General features: G+C 45.6%; 11 non-coding genes across 11 annotated transcripts; all 11 read right to left on the reverse strand.

Annotated features, from left to right (window-relative positions):
- Positions 1-295: 295 nt before the first annotated feature.
- On the reverse strand, positions 296-377 carry trnal-cag (transfer RNA leucine (anticodon CAG)). Its single transcript has one exon. It is a non-coding gene; the product is annotated as a tRNA-Leu (tRNA).
- A 973-nt stretch (positions 378-1,350) lies between these two features.
- Positions 1,351-1,432, reverse strand: trnal-cag (transfer RNA leucine (anticodon CAG)). The gene has a single exon. It is a non-coding gene; the product is annotated as a tRNA-Leu (tRNA).
- Positions 1,433-2,405: 973 nt separating this feature from the next.
- Positions 2,406-2,487, reverse strand: trnal-cag (transfer RNA leucine (anticodon CAG)). Its single transcript has one exon. It is a non-coding gene; the product is annotated as a tRNA-Leu (tRNA).
- A 973-nt stretch (positions 2,488-3,460) lies between these two features.
- On the reverse strand, positions 3,461-3,542 carry trnal-cag (transfer RNA leucine (anticodon CAG)). Its single transcript has one exon. It is a non-coding gene; the product is annotated as a tRNA-Leu (tRNA).
- A 3,083-nt stretch (positions 3,543-6,625) lies between these two features.
- Positions 6,626-6,707, reverse strand: trnal-cag (transfer RNA leucine (anticodon CAG)). Its single transcript has one exon. It is a non-coding gene; the product is annotated as a tRNA-Leu (tRNA).
- A 973-nt stretch (positions 6,708-7,680) lies between these two features.
- trnal-cag (transfer RNA leucine (anticodon CAG)) lies at positions 7,681-7,762 on the reverse strand. The gene has a single exon. It is a non-coding gene; the product is annotated as a tRNA-Leu (tRNA).
- Positions 7,763-9,790: 2,028 nt separating this feature from the next.
- On the reverse strand, positions 9,791-9,872 carry trnal-cag (transfer RNA leucine (anticodon CAG)). The gene has a single exon. It is a non-coding gene; the product is annotated as a tRNA-Leu (tRNA).
- Positions 9,873-11,900: 2,028 nt separating this feature from the next.
- trnal-cag (transfer RNA leucine (anticodon CAG)) lies at positions 11,901-11,982 on the reverse strand. The gene has a single exon. It is a non-coding gene; the product is annotated as a tRNA-Leu (tRNA).
- A 3,083-nt stretch (positions 11,983-15,065) lies between these two features.
- trnal-cag (transfer RNA leucine (anticodon CAG)) lies at positions 15,066-15,147 on the reverse strand. Its single transcript has one exon. It is a non-coding gene; the product is annotated as a tRNA-Leu (tRNA).
- A 3,083-nt stretch (positions 15,148-18,230) lies between these two features.
- trnal-cag (transfer RNA leucine (anticodon CAG)) lies at positions 18,231-18,312 on the reverse strand. The gene has a single exon. It is a non-coding gene; the product is annotated as a tRNA-Leu (tRNA).
- Positions 18,313-19,285: 973 nt separating this feature from the next.
- Positions 19,286-19,367, reverse strand: trnal-cag (transfer RNA leucine (anticodon CAG)). Its single transcript has one exon. It is a non-coding gene; the product is annotated as a tRNA-Leu (tRNA).
- Between the last annotated feature and the right edge of the window lie 11 nt (positions 19,368-19,378).

The following is a 19,378-nucleotide window of genomic DNA, read 5'->3' on the forward strand; positions in this document are numbered from 1 at the left end:
GGTTGGTGTATTCTGGGACGTGGGTGCCAAGCCCACTTCTAGCGGCGTGGTTTCCAATCCCACTTCTGACATTTACTTTTTATCCACACAAATGCGGCCAGCGTGCAAAAAGCATGCTCAACTGGCCTTCAATTTTCAAGTGGTGACATCAAACTCTTCGATGGTATTGCCATTTGCCAACAAACGAAAGGCACCGCTCACAGTCCAACTACTTTTCCACACCAAAATGGCCCCATTGTGAAACAGGTGCCCATGCTTGTGCTGACAGAATGCAAGTGTTACGCAGGGAAAATTCTGGCAGCGGTGGGATTTGAACCCACGCCTCCGAAGAGACTGGAACCTGGATCCAGCGCCTTAGACCGCTCGGCCACGCTACCACTGGAAGCAGCTTCTGTTCTGGAACGAGTGACCGTTGAGTGTAATGTGACTTTGTTATGCGGAAAATAATAATTAAGGCAATTAAAGTGGTAGACAGTGAACTCTCGAGAAACGATTTTGCAACATACCGGTCACAGGAACCTACGTATCCACAGGGCAACAACAGAAATTAGGTGCATGTTGGGACAAACCAGTTACAACATTCATTCAATATTTATTCCTATATCAACATCACTGACAAAAACAGATTATCTGGTCATGAACACATTGCTGTTTGTGGGATCGTGCTGTGTGCATCCTGGCTGCGCCATTTCCCACATTACAACAGTGACTCACTTTAAAAATACTTCATTGGCTGTAAAGCGTTTTGGGACATGAAAGGCGCCAACACACTGCAGAAAATTTTACCCGATAGCTGGCAAAATGCGAGCTGTTGTGAGAAATACGTGTGTTGGTTGCATTGCAGGCATGATAAACTTAATGACTGGCGCTGCCTGTTAAGTGATGTCGTAACAATGTACGTGTTGTGTGATTGCACAGGAGGAAGGATTGTGATGCAACTCAGTAAATGTGCAGAATTGGAGTACGCTTTTCTGCAGTTACAGTCGGTTCATTATCAAAATAGCCGAGTGGTTTAAGGTGCCAAACTCAAAGACTGTAACCCTTACCTTACCAAAGGTTGGTGTATTCTGGGACGTGGGTGCCAAGCCCACTTCTAGCGGCGTGGTTTCCAATCCCACTTCTGACATTTACTTTTTATCCACACAAATGCGGCCAGCGTGCAAAAAGCATGCTCAACTGGCCTTCAATTTTCAAGTGGTGACATCAAACACTTCGATGGTATTGCCATTTGCCAACAAACTAAAGGCACCGCTCACAGTCCAACTACTTTTCCACACCAAAATGGCCCCATTGTGAAACAGGTGCCCATGCTTGTGCTGACAGAATGCAAGTGTTACGCAGGGAAAATTCTGGCAGCGGTGGGATTTGAACCCACGCCTCCGAAGAGACTGGAACCTGGATCCAGCGCCTTAGACCGCTCGGCCACGCTACCACTGGAAGCAGCTTCTGTTCTGGAACGAGTGACCGTTGAGTGTAATGTGACTTTGTTATGCGGAAAATAATAATTAAGGCAATTAAAGTGGTAGACAGTGAACTCTCGAGAAACGATTTTGCAACATACCGGTCACAGGAACCTACGTATCCACAGGGCAACAACAGAAATTAGGTGCATGTTGGGACAAACCAGTTACAACATTCATTCAATATTTATTCCTATATCAACATCACTGACAAAAACAGATTATCTGGTCATGAACACATTGCTGTTTGTGGGATCGTGCTGTGTGCATACTGGCTGCGCCATTTCCCACATTACAACAGTGACTCACTTTAAAAATACTTCATTGGCTGTAAAGCGTTTTGGGACATGAAAGGCGCCAACACACTGCAGAAAATTTTACCCGATAGCTGGCAAAATGCGAGCTGTTGTGAGAAATACGTGTGTTGGTTGCATTGCAGGCATGATAAACTTAATGACTGGCGCTGCCTGTTAAGTGATGTCGTAACAATGTACGTGTTGTGTGATTGCACAGGAGGAAGGATTGTGATGCAACTCAGTAAATGTGCAGAATTGGAGTACGCTTTTCTGCAGTTACAGTCGGTTCATTATCAAAATAGCCGAGTGGTTTAAGGTGCCAAACTCAAAGACTGTAACCCTTACCTTACCAAAGGTTGGTGTATTCTGGGACGTGGGTGCCAAGCCCACTTCTAGCGGCGTGGTTTCCAATCCCACTTCTGACATTTACTTTTTATCCACACAAATGCGGCCAGCGTGCAAAAAGCATGCACAACTGGCCTTCAATTTTCAAGTGGTGACATCAAACTCTTCGATGGTATTGCCATTTGCCAACAAACGAAAGGCACCGCTCACAGTCCAACTACTTTTCCACACCAAAATGGCCCCATTGTGAAACAGGTGCCCATGCTTGTGCTGACAGAATGCAAGTGTTACGCAGGGAAAATTCTGGCAGCGGTGGGATTTGAACCCACGCCTCCGAAGAGACTGGAACCTGGATCCAGCGCCTTAGACCGCTCGGCCACGCTACCACTGGAAGCAGCTTCTGTTCTGGAACGAGTGACCGTTGAGTGTAATGTGACTTTGTTATGCGGAAAATAATAATTAAGGCAATTAAAGTGGTAGACAGTAAACTCTCGAGAAACGATTTTGCAACATACCGGTCACAGGCACCTACGTATCCACAGGGCAACAACAGAAATTAGGTGCATGTTGGGACAAACCAGTTACAACATTCATTCAATATTTATTCCTATATCAACATCACTGACAAAAACAGATTATCTGGTCATGAACACATTGCTGTTTGTGGGATCGTGCTGTGTGCATACTGGCTGCGCCATTTCCCACATTACAACAGTGACTCACTTTAAAAATACTTCATTGGCTGTAAAGCGTTTTGGGACATGAAAGGCGCCAACACACTGCAGAAAACTTTACCCGATAGCTGGCAAAATGCGAGCTGTTGTGAGAAATACGTGTGTTGGTTGCATTGCAGGCATGATAAACTTAATGACTGGCGCTGCCTGTTAAGTGATGTCGTAACAATGTACGTGTTGTGTGATTGCACAGGAGGAAGGATTGTGATGCAACTCAGTAAATGTGCAGAATTGGAGCACGCTTTTCTGCAGTTACAGTCGGTTCATTGTCAGGGTGGCCGAGTGGTTTAAGGTGCCAAACTCAAAGACTGTAACCCTTACCTTACCAAAGGTTGGTGTATTCTGGGACGTGGGTGCCAAGCCCACTTCTAGCGGCGTGGTTTCCAATCCCACTTCTGACATTTACTTTTTATCCACACAAATGCGGCCAGCGTGCAAAAAGCATGCTCAACTGGCCTTCAATTTTCAAGTGGTGACATCAAACTCTTCGATGGTATTGCCATTTGCCAACAAACGAAAGGCACCGCTCACAGTCCAACTACTTTTCCACACCAAAATGGCCCCATTGTGAAACAGGTGCCCATGCTTGTGCTGACAGAATGCAAGTGTTACGCAGGGAAAATTCTGGCAGCGGTGGGATTTGAACCCACGCCTCCGAAGAGACTGGAACCTGGATCCAGCGCCTTAGACCGCTCGGCCACGCTACCACTGGAAGCAGCTTCTGTTCTGGAACGAGTGACCGTTGAGTGTAATGTGACTTTGTTATGCGGAAAATAATAATTAAGGCAATTAAAGTGGTAGACAGTGAACTCTCGAGAAACGATTTTGCAACATACCGGTCACAGGAACCTACGTATCCACAGGGCAACAACAGAAATTAGGTGCATGTTGGGACAAACCAGTTACAACATTCATTCAATATTTATTCCTATATCAACATCACTGACAAAAACAGATTATCTGGTCATGAACACATTGCTGTTTGTGGGATCGTGCTGTGTGCATCCTGGCTGCGCCATTTCCCACATTACAACAGTGACTCACTTTAAAAATACTTCATTGGCTGTAAAGCGTTTTGGGACATGAAAGGCGCCAACACACTGCAGAAAACTTTACCCGATAGCTGGCAAAATGCGAGCTGTTGTGAGAAATACGTGTGTTGGTTGCATTGCAGGCATGATAAACTTAATGACTGGCGCTGCCTGTTAAGTGATGTCGTAACAATGTACGTGTTGTGTGATTGCACAGGAGGAAGGATTGTGATGCAACTCAGTAAATGTGCAGAATTGGAGTACGCTTTTCTGCAGTTACAGTCGGTTCATTATCAAAATAGCCGAGTGGTTTAAGGTGCCAAACTCAAAGACTGTAACCCTTACCTTACCAAAGGTTGGTGTATTCTGGGACGTGGGTGCCAAGCCCACTTCTAGCGGCGTGGTTTCCAATCCCACTTCTGACATTTACTTTTTATCCACACAAATGCGGCCAGCGTGCAAAAAGCATGCTCAACTGGCCTTCAATTTTCAAGTGGTGACATCAAACACTTCGATGGTATTGCCATTTGCCAACAAACTAAAGGCACCGCTCACAGTCCAACTACTTTTCCACACCAAAATGGCCCCATTGTGAAACAGGTGCCCATGCTTGTGCTGACAGAATGCAAGTGTTACGCAGGGAAAATTCTGGCAGCGGTGGGATTTGAACCTACGCCTCCGAAGAGACTGGAACCTGGATCCAGCGCCTTAGACCGCTCGGCCACGCTACCACTGGAAGCAGCTTCTGTTCTGGAACGAGTGACCGTTGAGTGTAATGTGACTTTGTTATGCGGAAAATAATAATTAAGGCAATTAAAGTGGTAGACAGTGAACTCTCGAGAAACGATTTTGCAACATACCGGTCACAGGAACCTACGTATCCACAGGGCAACAACAGAAATTAGGTGCATGTTGGGACAAACCAGTTACAACATTCATTCAATATTTATTCCTATATCAACATCACTGACAAAAACAGATTATCTGGTCATGAACACATTGCTGTTTGTGGGATCGTGCTGTGTGCATCCTGGCTGCGCCATTTCCCACATTACAACAGTGACTCACTTTAAAAATACTTCATTGGCTGTAAAGCGTTTTGGGACATGAAAGGCGCCAACACACTGCAGAAAATTTTACCCGATAGCTGGCAAAATGCGAGCTGTTGTGAGAAATACGTGTGTTGGTTGCATTGCAGGCATGATAAACTTAATGACTGGCGCTGCCTGTTAAGTGATGTCGTAACAATGTACGTGTTGTGTGATTGCACAGGAGGAAGGATTGTGATGCAACTCAGTAAATGTGCAGAATTGGAGTACGCTTTTCTGCAGTTACAGTCGGTTCATTATCAAAATAGCCGAGTGGTTTAAGGTGCCAAACTCAAAGACTGTAACCCTTACCTTACCAAAGGTTGGTGTATTCTGGGACGTGGGTGCCAAGCCCACTTCTAGCGGCGTGGTTTCCAATCCCACTTCTGACATTTACTTTTTATCCACACAAATGCGGCCAGCGTGCAAAAAGCATGCTCAACTGGCCTTCAATTTTCAAGTGGTGACATCAAACTCTTCGATAGTATTGCCATTTGCCAACAAACGAAAGGCACCGCTCACAGTCCAACTACTTTTCCACACCAAAATGGCCCCATTGTGAAACAGGTGCCCATGCTTGTGCTGACAGAATGCAAGTGTTACGCAGGGAAAATTCTGGCTGCAGTGGGATTTGAACCCACGCCTCCGAAGAGACTGGAACCTGGATCCAGCGCCTTAGACCGCTCGGCCACACTACTACTGGAAGCAGCTTCTGTTCTGGAACGAGTGACCGTTGAGTGTAATGTGACTTTGTTATGCGGAAAATAATAATTAAGGCAATTAAAGTGGTAGACAGTGAACTCTCGAGAAACGATTTTGCAACATACCGGTCACAGGAACCTACGTATCCACAGGGCAACAACAGAAATTAGGTGCATGTTGGGACAAACCAGTTACAACATTCATTCAATATTTATTCCTATATCAACATCACTGACAAAAACAGATTATCTGGTCATGAACACATTGCTGTTTGTGGGATCGTGCTGTGTGCATACTGGCTGCGCCATTTCCCACATTACAACAGTGACTCACTTTAAAAATACTTCATTGGCTGTAAAGCGTTTTGGGACATGAAAGGCGCCAACACACTGCAGAAAATTTTACCCGATAGCTGGCAAAATGCGAGCTGTTGTGAGAAATACGTGTGTTGGTTGCATTGCAGGCATGATAAACTTAATGATTGGCGCTGCCTGTTAAGTGATGTCGTAACAATGTACGTGTTGTGTGATTGCACAGGAGGAAGGATTGTGATGCAACTCAGTAAATGTGCAGAATTGGAGTACGCTTTTCTGCAGTTACAGTCGGTTCATTATCAAAATAGCCGAGTGGTTTAAGGTGCCAAACTCAAAGACTGTAACCCTTACCTTACCAAAGGTTGGTGTATTCTGGGACGTGGGTGCCAAGCCCACTTCTAGCGGCGTGGTTTCCAATCCCACTTCTGACATTTACTTTTTATCCACACAAATGCGGCCAGCGTGCAAAAAGCATGCTCAACTGGCCTTCAATTTTCAAGTGGTGACATCAAACTCTTCGATGGTATTGCCATTTGCCAACAAACGAAAGGCACCGCTCACAGTCCAACTACTTTTCCACACCAAAATGGCCCCATTGTGAAACAGGTGCCCATGCTTGTGCTGACAGAATGCAAGTGTTACGCAGGGAAAATTCTGGCAGCAGTGGGATTTGAACCCACGCCTCCGAAGAGACTGGAACCTGGATCCAGCGCCTTAGACCGCTCGGCCACGCTACCACTGGAAGCAGCTTCTGTTCTGGAACGAGTGACCGTTGAGTGTAATGTGACTTTGTTATGCGGAAAATAATAATTAAGGCAATTAAAGTGGTAGACAGTGAACTCTCGAGAAACGATTTTGCAACATACCGGTCACAGGAACCTACGTATCCACAGGGCAACAACAGAAATTAGGTGCATGTTGGGACAAACCAGTTACAACATTCATTCAATATTTATTCCTATATCAACATCACTGACAAAAACAGATTATCTGGTCATGAACACATTGCTGTTTGTGGGATCGTGCTGTGTGCATCCTGGCTGCGCCATTTCCCACATTACAACAGTGACTCACTTTAAAAATACTTCATTGGCTGTAAAGCGTTTTGGGACATGAAAGGCGCCAACACACTGCAGAAAATTTTACCCGATAGCTGGCAAAATGCGAGCTGTTGTGAGAAATACGTGTGTTGGTTGCATTGCAGGCATGATAAACTTAATGACTGGCGCTGCCTGTTAAGTGATGTCGTAACAATGTACGTGTTGTGTGATTGCACAGGAGGAAGGATTGTGATGCAACTCAGTAAATGTGCAGAATTGGAGTACGCTTTTCTGCAGTTACAGTCGGTTCATTATCAAAATAGCCGAGTGGTTTAAGGTGCCAAACTCAAAGACTGTAACCCTTACCTTACCAAAGGTTGGTGTATTCTGGGACGTGGGTGCCAAGCCCACTTCTAGCGGCGTGGTTTCCAATCCCACTTCTGACATTTACTTTTTATCCACACAAATGCGGCCAGCGTGCAAAAAGCATGCTCAACTGGCCTTCAATTTTCAAGTGGTGACATCAAACTCTTCGATGGTATTGCCATTTGCCAACAAACGAAAGGCACCGCTCACAGTCCAACTACTTTTCCACACCAAAATGGCCCCATTGTGAAACAGGTGCCCATGCTTGTGCTGACAGAATGCAAGTGTTACGCAGGGAAAATTCTGGCAGCGGTGGGATTTGAACCCACGCCTCCGAAGAGACTGGAACCTGGATCCAGCGCCTTAGACCGCTCGGCCACGCTACCACTGGAAGCAGCTTCTGTTCTGGAACGAGTGACCGTTGAGTGTAATGTGACTTTGTTATGCGGAAAATAATAATTAAGGCAATTAAAGTGGTAGACAGTGAACTCTCGAGAAACGATTTTGCAACATACCGGTCACAGGAACCTACGTATCCACAGGGCAACAACAGAAATTAGGTGCATGTTGGGACAAACCAGTTACAACATTCATTCAATATTTATTCCTATATCAACATCACTGACAAAAACAGATTATCTGGTCATGAACACATTGCTGTTTGTGGGATCGTGCTGTGTGCATCCTGGCTGCGCCATTTCCCACATTACAACAGTGACTCACTTTAAAAATACTTCATTGGCTGTAAAGCGTTTTGGGACATGAAAGGCGCCAACACACTGCAGAAAATTTTACCCGATAGCTGGCAAAATGCGAGCTGTTGTGAGAAATACGTGTGTTGGTTGCATTGCAGGCATGATAAACTTAATGACTGGCGCTGCCTGTTAAGTGATGTCGTAACAATGTACGTGTTGTGTGATTGCACAGGAGGAAGGATTGTGATGCAACTCAGTAAATGTGCAGAATTGGAGTACGCTTTTCTGCAGTTACAGTCGGTTCATTATCAAAATAGCCGAGTGGTTTAAGGTGCCAAACTCAAAGACTGTAACCCTTACCTTACCAAAGGTTGGTGTATTCTGGGACGTGGGTGCCAAGCCCACTTCTAGCGGCGTGGTTTCCAATCCCACTTCTGACATTTACTTTTTATCCACACAAATGCGGCCAGCGTGCAAAAAGCATGCTCAACTGGCCTTCAATTTTCAAGTGGTGACATCAAACTCTTCGATGGTATTGCCATTTGCCAACAAACGAAAGGCACCGCTCACAGTCCAACTACTTTTCCACACCAAAATGGCCCCATTGTGAAACAGGTGCCCATGCTTGTGCTGACAGAATGCAAGTGTTACGCAGGGAAAATTCTGGCAGCGGTGGGATTTGAACCCACGCCTCCGAAGAGACTGGAACCTGGATCCAGCGCCTTAGACTGCTCGGCCACGCTACCACTGGAAGCAGCTTCTGTTCTGGAACGAGTGACCGTTGAGTGTAATGTGACTTTGTTATGCGGAAAATAATAATTAAGGCAATTAAAGTGGTAGACAGTGAACTCTCGAGAAACGATTTTGCAACATACCGGTCACAGGAACCTACGTATCCACAGGGCAACAACAGAAATTAGGTGCATGTTGGGACAAACCAGTTACAACATTCATTCAATATTTATTCCTATATCAACATCACTGACAAAAACAGATTATCTGGTCATGAACACATTGCTGTTTGTGGGATCGTGCTGTGTGCATACTGGCTGCGCCATTTCCCACATTACAACAGTGACTCACTTTAAAAATACTTCATTGGCTGTAAAGCGTTTTGGGACATGAAAGGCGCCAACACACTGCAGAAAATTTTACCCGATAGCTGGCAAAATGCGAGCTGTTGTGAGAAATACGTGTGTTGGTTGCATTGCAGGCATGATAAACTTAATGACTGGCGCTGCCTGTTAAGTGATGTCGTAACAATGTACGTGTTGTGTGATTGCACAGGAGGAAGGATTGTGATGCAACTCAGTAAATGTGCAGAATTGGAGCACGCTTTTCTGCAGTTACAGTCGGTTCATTGTCAGGGTGGCCGAGTGGTTTAAGGTGCCAAACTCAAAGACTGTAACCCTTACCTTACCAAAGGTTGGTGTATTCTGGGACGTGGGTGCCAAGCCCACTTCTAGCGGCGTGGTTTCCAATCCCACTTCTGACATTTACTTTTTATCCACACAAATGCGGCCAGCGTGCAAAAAGCATGCTCAACTGGCCTTCAATTTTCAAGTGGTGACATCAAACTCTTCGATGGTATTGCCATTTGCCAACAAACGAAAGGCACCGCTCACAGTCCAACTACTTTTCCACACCAAAATGGCCCCATTGTGAAACAGGTGCCCATGCTTGTGCTGACAGAATGCAAGTGTTACGCAGGGAAAATTCTGGCAGCAGTGGGATTTGAACCCACGCCTCCGAAGAGACTGGAACCTGGATCCAGCGCCTTAGACCGCTCGGCCACGCTACCACTGGAAGCAGCTTCTGTTCTGGAACGAGTGACCGTTGAGTGTAATGTGACTTTGTTATGCGGAAAATAATAATTAAGGCAATTAAAGTGGTAGACAGTGAACTCTCGAGAAACGATTTTGCAACATACCGGTCACAGGAACCTACGTATCCACAGGGCAACAACAGAAATTAGGTGCATGTTGGGACAAACCAGTTACAACATTCATTCAATATTTATTCCTATATCAACATCACTGACAAAAACAGATTATCTGGTCATGAACACATTGCTGTTTGTGGGATCGTGCTGTGTGCATCCTGGCTGCGCCATTTCCCACATTACAACAGTGACTCACTTTAAAAATACTTCATTGGCTGTAAAGCGTTTTGGGACATGAAAGGCGCCAACACACTGCAGAAAATTTTACCCGATAGCTGGCAAAATGCGAGCTGTTGTGAGAAATACGTGTGTTGGTTGCATTGCAGGCATGATAAACTTAATGACTGGCGCTGCCTGTTAAGTGATGTCGTAACAATGTACGTGTTGTGTGATTGCACAGGAGGAAGGATTGTGATGCAACTCAGTAAATGTGCAGAATTGGAGTACGCTTTTCTGCAGTTACAGTCGGTTCATTATCAAAATAGCCGAGTGGTTTAAGGTGCCAAACTCAAAGACTGTAACCCTTACCTTACCAAAGGTTGGTGTATTCTGGGACGTGGGTGCCAAGCCCACTTCTAGCGGCGTGGTTTCCAATCCCACTTCTGACATTTACTTTTTATCCACACAAATGCGGCCAGCGTGCAAAAAGCATGCTCAACTGGCCTTCAATTTTCAAGTGGTGACATCAAACTCTTCGATGGTATTGCCATTTGCCAACAAACGAAAGGCACCGCTCACAGTCCAACTACTTTTCCACACCAAAATGGCCCCATTGTGAAACAGGTGCCCATGCTTGTGCTGACAGAATGCAAGTGTTACGCAGGGAAAATTCTGGCAGCGGTGGGATTTGAACCCACGCCTCCGAAGAGACTGGAACCTGGATCCAGCGCCTTAGACTGCTCGGCCACGCTACCACTGGAAGCAGCTTCTGTTCTGGAACGAGTGACCGTTGAGTGTAATGTGACTTTGTTATGCGGAAAATAATAATTAAGGCAATTAAAGTGGTAGACAGTGAACTCTCGAGAAACGATTTTGCAACATACCGGTCACAGGAACCTACGTATCCACAGGGCAACAACAGAAATTAGGTGCATGTTGGGACAAACCAGTTACAACATTCATTCAATATTTATTCCTATATCAACATCACTGACAAAAACAGATTATCTGGTCATGAACACATTGCTGTTTGTGGGATCGTGCTGTGTGCATACTGGCTGCGCCATTTCCCACATTACAACAGTGACTCACTTTAAAAATACTTCATTGGCTGTAAAGCGTTTTGGGACATGAAAGGCGCCAACACACTGCAGAAAATTTTACCCGATAGCTGGCAAAATGCGAGCTGTTGTGAGAAATACGTGTGTTGGTTGCATTGCAGGCATGATAAACTTAATGACTGGCGCTGCCTGTTAAGTGATGTCGTAACAATGTACGTGTTGTGTGATTGCACAGGAGGAAGGATTGTGATGCAACTCAGTAAATGTGCAGAATTGGAGCACGCTTTTCTGCAGTTACAGTCGGTTCATTGTCAGGGTGGCCGAGTGGTTTAAGGTGCCAAACTCAAAGACTGTAACCCTTACCTTACCAAAGGTTGGTGTATTCTGGGACGTGGGTGCCAAGCCCACTTCTAGCGGCGTGGTTTCCAATCCCACTTCTGACATTTACTTTTTATCCACACAAATGCGGCCAGCGTGCAAAAAGCATGCTCAACTGGCCTTCAATTTTCAAGTGGTGACATCAAACTCTTCGATGGTATTGCCATTTGCCAACAAACGAAAGGCACCGCTCACAGTCCAACTACTTTTCCACACCAAAATGGCCCCATTGTGAAACAGGTGCCCATGCTTGTGCTGACAGAATGCAAGTGTTACGCAGGGAAAATTCTGGCAGCAGTGGGATTTGAACCCACGCCTCCGAAGAGACTGGAACCTGGATCCAGCGCCTTAGACCGCTCGGCCACGCTACCACTGGAAGCAGCTTCTGTTCTGGAACGAGTGACCGTTGAGTGTAATGTGACTTTGTTATGCGGAAAATAATAATTAAGGCAATTAAAGTGGTAGACAGTGAACTCTCGAGAAACGATTTTGCAACATACCGGTCACAGGAACCTACGTATCCACAGGGCAACAACAGAAATTAGGTGCATGTTGGGACAAACCAGTTACAACATTCATTCAATATTTATTCCTATATCAACATCACTGACAAAAACAGATTATCTGGTCATGAACACATTGCTGTTTGTGGGATCGTGCTGTGTGCATCCTGGCTGCGCCATTTCCCACATTACAACAGTGACTCACTTTAAAAATACTTCATTGGCTGTAAAGCGTTTTGGGACATGAAAGGCGCCAACACACTGCAGAAAATTTTACCCGATAGCTGGCAAAATGCGAGCTGTTGTGAGAAATACGTGTGTTGGTTGCATTGCAGGCATGATAAACTTAATGACTGGCGCTGCCTGTTAAGTGATGTCGTAACAATGTACGTGTTGTGTGATTGCACAGGAGGAAGGATTGTGATGCAACTCAGTAAATGTGCAGAATTGGAGTACGCTTTTCTGCAGTTACAGTCGGTTCATTATCAAAATAGCCGAGTGGTTTAAGGTGCCAAACTCAAAGACTGTAACCCTTACCTTACCAAAGGTTGGTGTATTCTGGGACGTGGGTGCCAAGCCCACTTCTAGCGGCGTGGTTTCCAATCCCACTTCTGACATTTACTTTTTATCCACACAAATGCGGCCAGCGTGCAAAAAGCATGCTCAACTGGCCTTCAATTTTCAAGTGGTGACATCAAACTCTTCGATGGTATTGCCATTTGCCAACAAACGAAAGGCACCGCTCACAGTCCAACTACTTTTCCACACCAAAATGGCCCCATTGTGAAACAGGTGCCCATGCTTGTGCTGACAGAATGCAAGTGTTACGCAGGGAAAATTCTGGCAGCGGTGGGATTTGAACCCACGCCTCCGAAGAGACTGGAACCTGGATCCAGCGCCTTAGACTGCTCGGCCACGCTACCACTGGAAGCAGCTTCTGTTCTGGAACGAGTGACCGTTGAGTGTAATGTGACTTTGTTATGCGGAAAATAATAATTAAGGCAATTAAAGTGGTAGACAGTGAACTCTCGAGAAACGATTTTGCAACATACCGGTCACAGGAACCTACGTATCCACAGGGCAACAACAGAAATTAGGTGCATGTTGGGACAAACCAGTTACAACATTCATTCAATATTTATTCCTATATCAACATCACTGACAAAAACAGATTATCTGGTCATGAACACATTGCTGTTTGTGGGATCGTGCTGTGTGCATACTGGCTGCGCCATTTCCCACATTACAACAGTGACTCACTTTAAAAATACTTCATTGGCTGTAAAGCGTTTTGGGACATGAAAGGCGCCAACACACTGCAGAAAATTTTACCCGATAGCTGGCAAAATGCGAGCTGTTGTGAGAAATACGTGTGTTGGTTGCATTGCAGGCATGATAAACTTAATGACTGGCGCTGCCTGTTAAGTGATGTCGTAACAATGTACGTGTTGTGTGATTGCACAGGAGGAAGGATTGTGATGCAACTCAGTAAATGTGCAGAATTGGAGCACGCTTTTCTGCAGTTACAGTCGGTTCATTGTCAGGGTGGCCGAGTGGTTTAAGGTGCCAAACTCAAAGACTGTAACCCTTACCTTACCAAAGGTTGGTGTATTCTGGGACGTGGGTGCCAAGCCCACTTCTAGCGGCGTGGTTTCCAATCCCACTTCTGACATTTACTTTTTATCCACACAAATGCGGCCAGCGTGCAAAAAGCATGCTCAACTGGCCTTCAATTTTCAAGTGGTGACATCAAACTCTTCGATGGTATTGCCATTTGCCAACAAACGAAAGGCACCGCTCACAGTCCAACTACTTTTCCACACCAAAATGGCCCCATTGTGAAACAGGTGCCCATGCTTGTGCTGACAGAATGCAAGTGTTACGCAGGGAAAATTCTGGCAGCGGTGGGATTTGAACCCACGCCTCCGAAGAGACTGGAACCTGGATCCAGCGCCTTAGACTGCTCGGCCACGCTACCACTGGAAGCAGCTTCTGTTCTGGAACGAGTGACCGTTGAGTGTAATGTGACTTTGTTATGCGGAAAATAATAATTAAGGCAATTAAAGTGGTAGACAGTGAACTCTCGAGAAACGATTTTGCAACATACCGGTCACAGGAACCTACGTATCCACAGGGCAACAACAGAAATTAGGTGCATGTTGGGACAAACCAGTTACAACATTCATTCAATATTTATTCCTATATCAACATCACTGACAAAAACAGATTATCTGGTCATGAACACATTGCTGTTTGTGGGATCGTGCTGTGTGCATACTGGCTGCGCCATTTCCCACATTACAACAGTGACTCACTTTAAAAATACTTCATTGGCTGTAAAGCGTTTTGGGACATGAAAGGCGCCAACACACTGCAGAAAATTTTACCCGATAGCTGGCAAAATGCGAGCTGTTGTGAGAAATACGTGTGTTGGTTGCATTGCAGGCATGATAAACTTAATGACTGGCGCTGCCTGTTAAGTGATGTCGTAACAATGTACGTGTTGTGTGATTGCACAGGAGGAAGGATTGTGATGCAACTCAGTAAATGTGCAGAATTGGAGCACGCTTTTCTGCAGTTACAGTCGGTTCATTGTCAGGGTGGCCGAGTGGTTTAAGGTGCCAAACTCAAAGACTGTAACCCTTACCTTACCAAAGGTTGGTGTATTCTGGGACGTGGGTGCCAAGCCCACTTCTAGCGGCGTGGTTTCCAATCCCACTTCTGACATTTACTTTTTATCCACACAAATGCGGCCAGCGTGCAAAAAGCATGCTCAACTGGCCTTCAATTTTCAAGTGGTGACATCAAACACTTCGATGGTATTGCCATTTGCCAACAAACTAAAGGCACCGCTCACAGTCCAACTACTTTTCCACACCAAAATGGCCCCATTGTGAAACAGGTGCCCATGCTTGTGCTGACAGAATGCAAGTGTTACGCAGGGAAAATTCTGGCAGCGGTGGGATTTGAACCCACGCCTCCGAAGAGACTGGAACCTGGATCCAGCGCCTTAGACCGCTCGGCCACGCTACCACTGGAAGCAGCTTCTGTTCTGGAACGAGTGACCGTTGAGTGTAATGTGACTTTGTTATGCGGAAAATAATAATTAAGGCAATTAAAGTGGTAGACAGTGAACTCTCGAGAAACGATTTTGCAACATACCGGTCACAGGAACCTACGTATCCACAGGGCAACAACAGAAATTAGGTGCATGTTGGGACAAACCAGTTACAACATTCATTCAATATTTATTCCTATATCAACATCACTGACAAAAACAGATTATCTGGTCATGAACACATTGCTGTTTGTGGGATCGTGCTGTGTGCATCCTGGCTGCGCCATTTCCCACATTACAACAGTGACTCACTTTAAAAATACTTCATTGGCTGTAAAGCGTTTTGGGACATGAAAGGCGCCAACACACTGCAGAAAATTTTACCCGATAGCTGGCAAAATGCGAGCTGTTGTGAGAAATACGTGTGTTGGTTGCATTGCAGGCATGATAAACTTAATGACTGGCGCTGCCTGTTAAGTGATGTCGTAACAATGTACGTGTTGTGTGATTGCACAGGAGGAAGGATTGTGATGCAACTCAGTAAATGTGCAGAATTGGAGTACGCTTTTCTGCAGTTACAGTCGGTTCATTATCAAAATAGCCGAGTGGTTTAAGGTGCCAAACTCAAAGACTGTAACCCTTACCTTACCAAAGGTTGGTGTATTCTGGGACGTGGGTGCCAAGCCCACTTCTAGCGGCGTGGTTTCCAATCCCACTTCTGACATTTACTTTTTATCCACACAAATGCGGCCAGCGTGCAAAAAGCATGCTCAACTGGCCTTCAATTTTCAAGTGGTGACATCAAACTCTTCGATGGTATTGCCATTTGCCAACAAACGAAAGGCACCGCTCACAGTCCAACTACTTTTCCACACCAAAATGGCCCCATTGTGAAACAGGTGCCCATGCTTGTGCTGACAGAATGCAAGTGTTACGCAGGGAAAATTCTGGCAGCGGTGGGATTTGAACCCACGCCTCCGAAGAGACTGGAACCTGGATCCAGCGCCTTAGACTGCTCGGCCACGCTACCACTGGAAGCAGCTTCTGTTCTGGAACGAGTGACCGTTGAGTGTAATGTGACTTTGTTATGCGGAAAATAATAATTAAGGCAATTAAAGTGGTAGACAGTGAACTCTCGAGAAACGATTTTGCAACATACCGGTCACAGGAACCTACGTATCCACAGGGCAACAACAGAAATTAGGTGCATGTTGGGACAAACCAGTTACAACATTCATTCAATATTTATTCCTATATCAACATCACTGACAAAAACAGATTATCTGGTCATGAACACATTGCTGTTTGTGGGATCGTGCTGTGTGCATACTGGCTGCGCCATTTCCCACATTACAACAGTGACTCACTTTAAAAATACTTCATTGGCTGTAAAGCGTTTTGGGACATGAAAGGCGCCAACACACTGCAGAAAATTTTACCCGATAGCTGGCAAAATGCGAGCTGTTGTGAGAAATACGTGTGTTGGTTGCATTGCAGGCATGATAAACTTAATGACTGGCGCTGCCTGTTAAGTGATGTCGTAACAATGTACGTGTTGTGTGATTGCACAGGAGGAAGGATTGTGATGCAACTCAGTAAATGTGCAGAATTGGAGCACGCTTTTCTGCAGTTACAGTCGGTTCATTGTCAGGGTGGCCGAGTGGTTTAAGGTGCCAAACTCAAAGACTGTAACCCTTACCTTACCAAAGGTTGGTGTATTCTGGGACGTGGGTGCCAAGCCCACTTCTAGCGGCGTGGTTTCCAATCCCACTTCTGACATTTACTTTTTATCCACACAAATGCGGCCAGCGTGCAAAAAGCATGCTCAACTGGCCTTCAATTTTCAAGTGGTGACATCAAACTCTTCGATGGTATTGCCATTTGCCAACAAACGAAAGGCACCGCTCACAGTCCAACTACTTTTCCACACCAAAATGGCCCCATTGTGAAACAGGTGCCCATGCTTGTGCTGACAGAATGCAAGTGTTACGCAGGGAAAATTCTGGCAGCGGTGGGATTTGAACCCACGCCTCCGAAGAGACTGGAACCTGGATCCAGCGCCTTAGACTGCTCGGCCACGCTACCACTGGAAGCAGCTTCTGTTCTGGAACGAGTGACCGTTGAGTGTAATGTGACTTTGTTATGCGGAAAATAATAATTAAGGCAATTAAAGTGGTAGACAGTGAACTCTCGAGAAACGATTTTGCAACATACCGGTCACAGGAACCTACGTATCCACAGGGCAACAACAGAAATTAGGTGCATGTTGGGACAAACCAGTTACAACATTCATTCAATATTTATTCCTATATCAACATCACTGACAAAAACAGATTATCTGGTCATGAACACATTGCTGTTTGTGGGATCGTGCTGTGTGCATACTGGCTGCGCCATTTCCCACATTACAACAGTGACTCACTTTAAAAATACTTCATTGGCTGTAAAGCGTTTTGGGACATGAAAGGCGCCAACACACTGCAGAAAATTTTACCCGATAGCTGGCAAAATGCGAGCTGTTGTGAGAAATACGTGTGTTGGTTGCATTGCAGGCATGATAAACTTAATGACTGGCGCTGCCTGTTAAGTGATGTCGTAACAATGTACGTGTTGTGTGATTGCACAGGAGGAAGGATTGTGATGCAACTCAGTAAATGTGCAGAATTGGAGCACGCTTTTCTGCAGTTACAGTCGGTTCATTGTCAGGGTGGCCGAGTGGTTTAAGGTGCCAAACTCAAAGACTGTAACCCTTACCTTACCAAAGGTTGGTGTATTCTGGGACGTGGGTGCCAAGCCCACTTCAAGCGGCGTGGTTTCCAATCCCACTTCTGACATTTACTTTTTATCCACACAAATGCGGCCAGCGTGCAAAAAGCATGCTCAACTGGCCTTCAATTTTCAAGTGGTGACATCAAACACTTCGATGGTATTGCCATTTGCCAACAAACTAAAGGCACCGCTCACAGTCCAACTACTTTTCCACACCAAAATGGCCCCATTGTGAAACAGGTGCCCATGCTTGTGCTGACAGAATGCAAGTGTTACGCAGGGAAAATTCTGGCAGCGGTGGGATTTGAACCCACGCCTCCGAAGAGACTGGAACCTGGATCCAGCGCCTTAGACCGCTCGGCCACGCTACCACTGGAAGCAGCTTCTGTTCTGGAACGAGTGACCGTTGAGTGTAATGTGACTTTGTTATGCGGAAAATAATAATTAAGGCAATTAAAGTGGTAGACAGTGAACTCTCGAGAAACGATTTTGCAACATACCGGTCACAGGAACCTACGTATCCACAGGGCAACAACAGAAATTAGGTGCATGTTGGGACAAACCAGTTACAACATTCATTCAATATTTATTCCTATATCAACATCACTGACAAAAACAGATTATCTGGTCATGAACACATTGCTGTTTGTGGGATCGTGCTGTGTGCATCCTGGCTGCGCCATTTCCCACATTACAACAGTGACTCACTTTAAAAATACTTCATTGGCTGTAAAGCGTTTTGGGACATGAAAGGCGCCAACACACTGCAGAAAATTTTACCCGATAGCTGGCAAAATGCGAGCTGTTGTGAGAAATACGTGTGTTGGTTGCATTGCAGGCATGATAAACTTAATGACTGGCGCTGCCTGTTAAGTGATGTCGTAACAATGTACGTGTTGTGTGATTGCACAGGAGGAAGGATTGTGATGCAACTCAGTAAATGTGCAGAATTGGAGTACGCTTTTCTGCAGTTACAGTCGGTTCATTGTCAGGGTGGCCGAGTGGTTTAAGGTGCCAAACTCAAAGACTGTAACCCTTACCTTACCAAAGGTTGGTGTATTCTGGGACGTGGGTGCCAAGCCCACTTCTAGCGGCGTGGTTTCCAATCCCACTTCTGACATTTACTTTTTATCCACACAAATGCGGCCAGCGTGCAAAAAGCATGCTCAACTGGCCTTCAATTTTCAAGTGGTGACATCAAACACTTCGATGGTATTGCCATTTGCCAACAAACTAAAGGCACCGCTCACAGTCCAACTACTTTTCCACACCAAAATGGCCCCATTGTGAAACAGGTGCCCATGCTTGTGCTGACAGAATGCAAGTGTTACGCAGGGAAAATTCTGGCAGCGGTGGGATTTGAACCCACGCCTCCGAAGAGACTGGAACCTGGATCCAGCGCCTTAGACCGCTCGGCCACGCTACCACTGGAAGCAG

The sequence above is a fragment of the Pristiophorus japonicus genome, chromosome 8 (assembly GCF_044704955.1).
Source record: "Pristiophorus japonicus isolate sPriJap1 chromosome 8, sPriJap1.hap1, whole genome shotgun sequence".
In the NCBI taxonomy this organism is placed as follows: Eukaryota; Metazoa; Chordata; class Chondrichthyes; family Pristiophoridae; genus Pristiophorus; species Pristiophorus japonicus.